Consider the following 6,815-nt stretch of genomic DNA (forward strand, 5'->3'; position numbering starts at 1 on the left):
ATGTATTAGGATCTCAATTCTTATTAAGACATCTAAACCATAAAACATTATTTCATAACCATTCTAATCACCTAGAACAATTGTAACAAGGAAATTCATATTTAAAAAGTACATGTGAGGAGGGACCTTGCATCCTCCCCCACTAGCCTTTGACTTCCTCCTAGAAGTCACTCAACTAAAATGTTCATGCTATGCTATTCCTATACTCAAAGTTCTAGAGAGGGTGGGGCACGAATATTTTTCACTAGTAATCCCCAACCCTAAAGTTAACATCCACTTAATCATCAGGAATCCCTTTTGGTAGGCCCATCATATGTCACTTTGCCTACATAATTCACAAGAAAATGCCTCAAAATTTAAATTCAACATCAAGGATGAAACATCCCGCTCAAAAGTCAAAAAAAATAATAATAATAATAATAATAATAATAAAAAATAAATAAAGAGTGGCCACAATAGTAAAATTTTACTTGAGGAATAAAGACATAACCAAGAGGAAAAATAGAATAATCAATAATACGGTTGGCTAAATAGCCCCACATCATACTGTTTGCAAAAAGGAAGAACATTAAAATACCAAAATCCAAAATCAAAAAAATAAGGAAATACATCCAATTACTCTCAAAATTTACAATACTGACATAATGTGGCCGTACCAAAGTCACTGAGAAAAAATGAGGAAGTTCAAGTCTTCCAGATACATTGCAGGGATTAGAATAGAAATAAGAGGGAGTTCTAATGACCATGTCACTAAAACTCTGATTGATCCCACGTACTAACTATGTAGTTAACTTTATCAACACTGCCCTACGATTAGGGTTCCACTACTCACAGGTTAACTAAGTTTCCTTGAGTGTTCCTAGCTAACTCACTTGTTCAAATTGTAAAGATACGACATCAAGTATTTTAACCCCAAATAATGCTTAGTAATGCTACTAAATAAAATATTTTAACCCAAAATAAAACTAACTAATATTTTTAAAACTACAAATAAAACAAAACTTACTAAATAATAATGAGAATAATAATTATAATAATAATAAAACATCAACATAACTCCTAACTACTTCCTAACTACTCCCTACATCCCTTAAGCTACATTAACATCACTTAATAATTACCATAATCAAATAAATAAATTAATACAAACTAATAAAAACTATATTTATGATCAACTAATACGAATTTTAACATCTAACAATCAAAACTAAATTTTACCAACACTATCTAACACTAATTATTCTAAGACAAACACTCTTAACGACTCTTAATTTCATCTAAACATAATAAAATATCATATCCTTGTCGCCATCGTGGGTAATTGTGGTTCGACGTGGGAAGACAAGATTAAATGGAGTAGATGGAATAATGGAAGAGATGGGACAAATACAATTTTCTCGAGAATCTTTAATTTGTGTGTCTATCATGATATTATCGTCACGGGCATCACTTTACAGTGATACACATACTTGGTCTATAGTTAATTGAATCGTGCATGTTCTACCCACATGTGGGAAAGTCCAATAGGAAACAATAAGTCAGTGCCCACACCAATTCACTTGTTCTATGCACACGACTCTCTAAAACTCCTCAGGTGCATTAAATATAGATAGACAGTCACAAAGAAAGACTGGAAGATGGATATATAATCACTGAAGTTGAAAATTCTGTATTCTGGAAATCTTTACAATGGTAGTTCCAAACTGTGCATCACTATCGACGGTTTAGAAGATAGGGCCCCCACTACCTACCTTTCTAGAATCGCAGAAGGAATGATAGTTCCTCGCCTACCTCCCCTGCAGATCAGGACATTGTAGAGTAGGGGGCCGGAAGGATGCAATCAGACAGACCCATTACCTTCATCCTCCCACCCTGTTTGGGTCTATCTTTGATGGACATCTGTCAATATGCCGCTTATAAACAGATAATCATAAAATGTGACAAATAACTTGTTCTGCCGGCCTATAAGTTACATATGTTGCATTGAATCTGATCTTTAAAAAAAATCTTGGACAGTTCTTATGTACCCTGTGTGCTGTACTAAAACAAATCAAGGTGCTGAGGAAGGTATGGGGGTTGGTGAAAGGACGACCACCACTCAACAAACTACTGCCTATACTTTTCTTAGCGCTTTAAAAGAGCCTGTCTTATACCCTTGCATGCTGTCCAAAAACAAATCAAGGCGCTGATTCTTCATATGGTGGAGGTGACTTGCTGGAAACTCAGTCAAACAGGAGCTTCATTCACCAATCAAAATTGTAGGGGGAAGTTTCCATGGTTAACGTCCAAGTACGTAGGGCAGAGGTAATAAATGCCCAAAATCGCATGGCAGAGGTAATGAAGTAAGTTTGAAAATAAGCGCCTCCATTGTTTACTTTTCTGGGCACTCTGTCCAAGTACTGTAACCACGTCCCAAAGTCATCTCATGCTGACAGAGGAGAAATGGAAAAAAAAAATCAGAGATGGAGTGCAGTGAATGGAGGTGATATTGCATTAATATAATTAGCACGTCAGACTAGATCCGCGTCAGGCCAAATCCGCATGGGGTAAAAGTCACCAATTTCCATCATGTCGCCCCCTCCACGCCACGTACTGACCTCCAAAAAAAAACTTCGTTTGTTGCAGAAAATGGATGAAAATTTAATTGCATTGATTTTATTTTCTTTTAAACAAAACCTTTTGAGGATTCATCCTTGCTGCACATGCTTGCCATCCTTTCCTAGGCGTGAGTGGTGAAAAAGTTTCAAAAGGTTGTGTGCTTGAAAGATGGTCAATTCCAACATTTATGTTTACATTTAACAAGGAAGACTTGCTTCCCCATTCCACATGGTGCCTAGTTCTACTCTTCTACCCACATCTTACTATGACATGATGGAGTCTGGGATGATAGGAGGTCGATTTGATGGTCTGACTTGCTGACAACACCCTCATAACTTCGTTTTAGGTGATTGGGAGAAGGAACCTTTAGTTAACATAATAAAGATATAAATAGTTTAATTTGACTTTAAACAAGTCATGTCTTTCCTTTTGATTCGATAGAGTGGGGTGACATTGACTAAGGTCCTTAGTCTCATATGTCTGCGCCCACTTTTGGCAAGACAAGTTAAGTTGAAAAGAAAATTAGATGTTTTGAATCTTTTTGAAAGGATAGGATAGGATCATATCCCTTTTGCTGAATTTCATTTTATATTCTCATAATTAGCATTTTAAAAAACAAAAAATGATGTCTAAAGATATTTTAGAGAATCTTTTAGAATATGCTCTGTTGTAACAAGGGAATTCTTCTTCTTTTTTCTTTTTTTTTCCCTTCCCATACAAAAAACAGAACTAATTTGCTCTAAAAATGAACAATATTCTCAAGCTTCCCCCCTCATTCTTTTTTTTTTTTAAGCATCAAATTATCCAAAGTACTTAATTAGCCAAGGAGGTTTTTTTTTTTTTAAAGTTGATTATAACCTAGAGTTTAAACGTCTTGTTAATACAATAAGATAGGATTATTTCTCCTTTGAATCAAATACGTAAATTTAAGAGGAGGTTTAGTCCATGCAGTTTTAAACTTCCATACTTTATATGAACCCATTATTGCCCAAGTGTTACGAACTCGGGCTCTGATACCAAAATGTCATGCCCAGAACACCAACAAATTTTGTTTTAATAATTAAAAGTGATAATAGGATTAAATGTAAGAAACAAGTATTCACTCAATTCACTTAACTTCCTCACGCACATGTATAATTATAGAAATTAAGCACAACTCAAATGCAAATTTTCTTAACATATTTTAAACTTAAAATTGCATAGCTAAGTATATATCAACATGTTATCTAATAAACCAAATTTATACGAATGTGATTACCAACCATAAAAATGTGCAGTAAGGTAACACCATCACATCTGATTTTTAAATTACATATGCAAAATAGAAAACAAAGCTATAAGACTCAATGCAAGCATATTTACTCAAACACCATTTTATTGGCAAACCTTATTCAAAGGCTCAGCCGGGAAAGAATCAGGAAGAAAACCCGGCTTCGTTGCCTATTACAACAAGGTTCAAAATACAATTTACAATAGGATCTCAATCCCAAATTTCAACAATTAAATCAAATTTTCTTCATGACCCTGTTCAAGGGATTTATAATGTTTTCTGCAACTCATTTCTAGAACCATGGAGGGAACAGAAGCTGATCAAGTAACCAAAAGCATGACCAAGAACAATTCAAATATGCATATTCATACAAGGTTTTCACAATATGATTCACAATGAATCAACACTAGGGAAAGGTGGATTCTTCCAACCAGGAGAAGTCAAGCACAACACCAAACAAATGCCCAATCGGGACTATTTACCAAGAACTTCCGTTCTTCGATTTTAACATACCATAATCATACAAGGTTTGTGCTGACAGGTAGGGGCCCATAACACCCTACCCTTTCTCCCTCTTCTCATCTTGAGAAGAGACTCTACACTGGTTGGAGTCCGACTAAACAGACCTTTCCCAAAATTGGTCACTTCTGCCCTATCCAAGGGTGAGTAATACCAAAACACCCATGCAAGAAAATCTCAAATTTCAACATAAACATGAAAAGAAATCATCCCAAATAACATGGTTTTCAAATCTTCCCAACATACCCACAAACATACAAACATTCAAACAACAACAAGGTAGCATAAGCATGAAACAAGAATGAAATCTGAACAAGAGAGATGATAATTCCTACCCTCGCAAAGAGGTAATGGTAATGAACAAGTTTGAGTAGAGTTTCCCCTTCCTTCCTTTCAATTTTCAAGAACTCCTCTCTAAATGTAGAGATTGGGTAACCATCCTCCACTAGTCCAAGAAAGGCCTCCAAATAAGCCTCCAACATGCACTCTAGAAACAACTTGATCCATGTTAGGTTAGACTTATGCCTTCTATTCTTAAATTGGAACATCATTCATGATTTCTCAATTTTTGGTATTGTTAGGTTTTTTTATGATTATCATTGTATATTTTTTCAAATGGTATCCTTTGGTTAAACAAGATAAGTATCCTTTTCTATTTGAAAATATGTGGACTCTTAAACCAAATTTCCCCACTCATTTTAAAAAATGGTGGAATTGTAAACTTATTGATACTGATATGTTTTTGTTTGTGGGTAAACTAAAAGTTTTGAAGGAACATCTTAAACATTGGAATATGTTTCCTTTTGGAAATATTTTTGAACAAAATGATAGAATAAAGGAAAAACTACACTGTTTACAAAAGGAGATGTAATCCATGGGATGGGACTAGGAAAGGGATAAGCAAGAAAAGTGTCTTTTGTCTTATCTCCACAATATCATTCTGAAGGAAGAGACCTTTTGGAAACAAAGGTTCAAGATCTAATGGATCAATGGAGGAGACAAAAATTCTAGATTCTTCCATCAAGCAGTGCTAAAGCATAGGAAAAGGAACTCGATTAGAGATCTAGCCATAGAGCAACGCAATATTAATCAGAAAGTGGAAGTGGAACACAAGGTGGTCCCTCACTTTTGGGACCTTCTTAACCAACCCCCTCAATCATCCTTCAAAAGCTAGAATGATCAATCTACTCCAATGTGCTCCCACTTGTATCCCATTAGAATAGCTTTCGAAGTTAGAGAAATTTGGTACTATAGAGGGGTAAAAATAAAAAGCTACATCACCTTTCAAGTTGACTTAACAAAACAATTGAATTTGAATATTTCTTTCTAAAAATCAATTTTGTTCAAACATATGATCTAGATAAACTCGTTCTAGCTAAGTTGTATATGGTCTCACACTTTTCCAAATTGAAATGTCAATTAAATGCATGTTTTATACTAGTTTGTATCCAATTACTAAAGAAATAAAATTATTTTAGAAAAGTGGCGTTTCAATAACTCTTACTATTTTTTATGATATTTTTTTAATAACTTATGAACACCATTTTGTAGAGCTCAGAATCAAGACTGTTCTCATATAGAGTTTATAGTGTTTTAATAAGTTATAGTATATTATAACACTCGAAAAAATATCAGTTTTGAGAAAGAAAAAATTATTAAATCATATAAAAAAAATTAAAAATTATATGGCATTCTAGAGAAGAGAAACCTCTTCTAGAATATATAATTTTTCTCCTAGTTAGAATAGATTTATTTTGAAAAATGTGGTGGGAGATGAAAACTAACGATTCCAGGTGAGTTGAAATTTGAATCATTATAAAAGAGAAAATAAAGGTCTAAAGCCATTTTTTATTTTTGATTATTCTAGCTATATATGTTATCTATAACATAGTAAAAGAGAAAAGGGAATAAGTTTATTTCTATATAGTTTTGTGGTGGGAACTAGACCCTAATTTTCAGCATTTTTCAGCAACTAAAAAATTATCTATAAAAATTAGGAAAATATATCAATTCTTATTCCAAATAATAATTATAAATTATAATCTTAAACTTCATCTATTTCTACACATTTCATTAGTTTACTTCATTTCCAAATTCAAAATTATAATACCAATTTTATGTCATTCAATGTGTACAATTATACTTTTGTTAGCATTTTCGTTTACACAAGGGTGACACAGGTTTGCGCTTTTACCTAGAGGAGGTTAGAGTTTCCACCTCTACCCTAAGCCCTTATAAGTCGTCACGGCTAGATGCTTTTCTTTCATTCTTCCTCATAAATTACTAGGATATCATGGGAAGATATGTTTTTTGGGCAGACATAGATTTTTCTATTTCAGGGGCTATTCTTAAAGAGATCAATAATACCTTTATTTCTCTAATTTCTAAGGTGATCGGGGCAATAAATTTGGAGGATTTTAGATCTATC

The sequence above is a fragment of the Cupressus sempervirens genome, chromosome 5 (assembly GCF_028749045.1).
Source record: "Cupressus sempervirens isolate cs-2001-9-10 chromosome 5, ASM2874904v1, whole genome shotgun sequence".
In the NCBI taxonomy this organism is placed as follows: domain Eukaryota; kingdom Viridiplantae; phylum Streptophyta; class Pinopsida; order Cupressales; family Cupressaceae; genus Cupressus; species Cupressus sempervirens.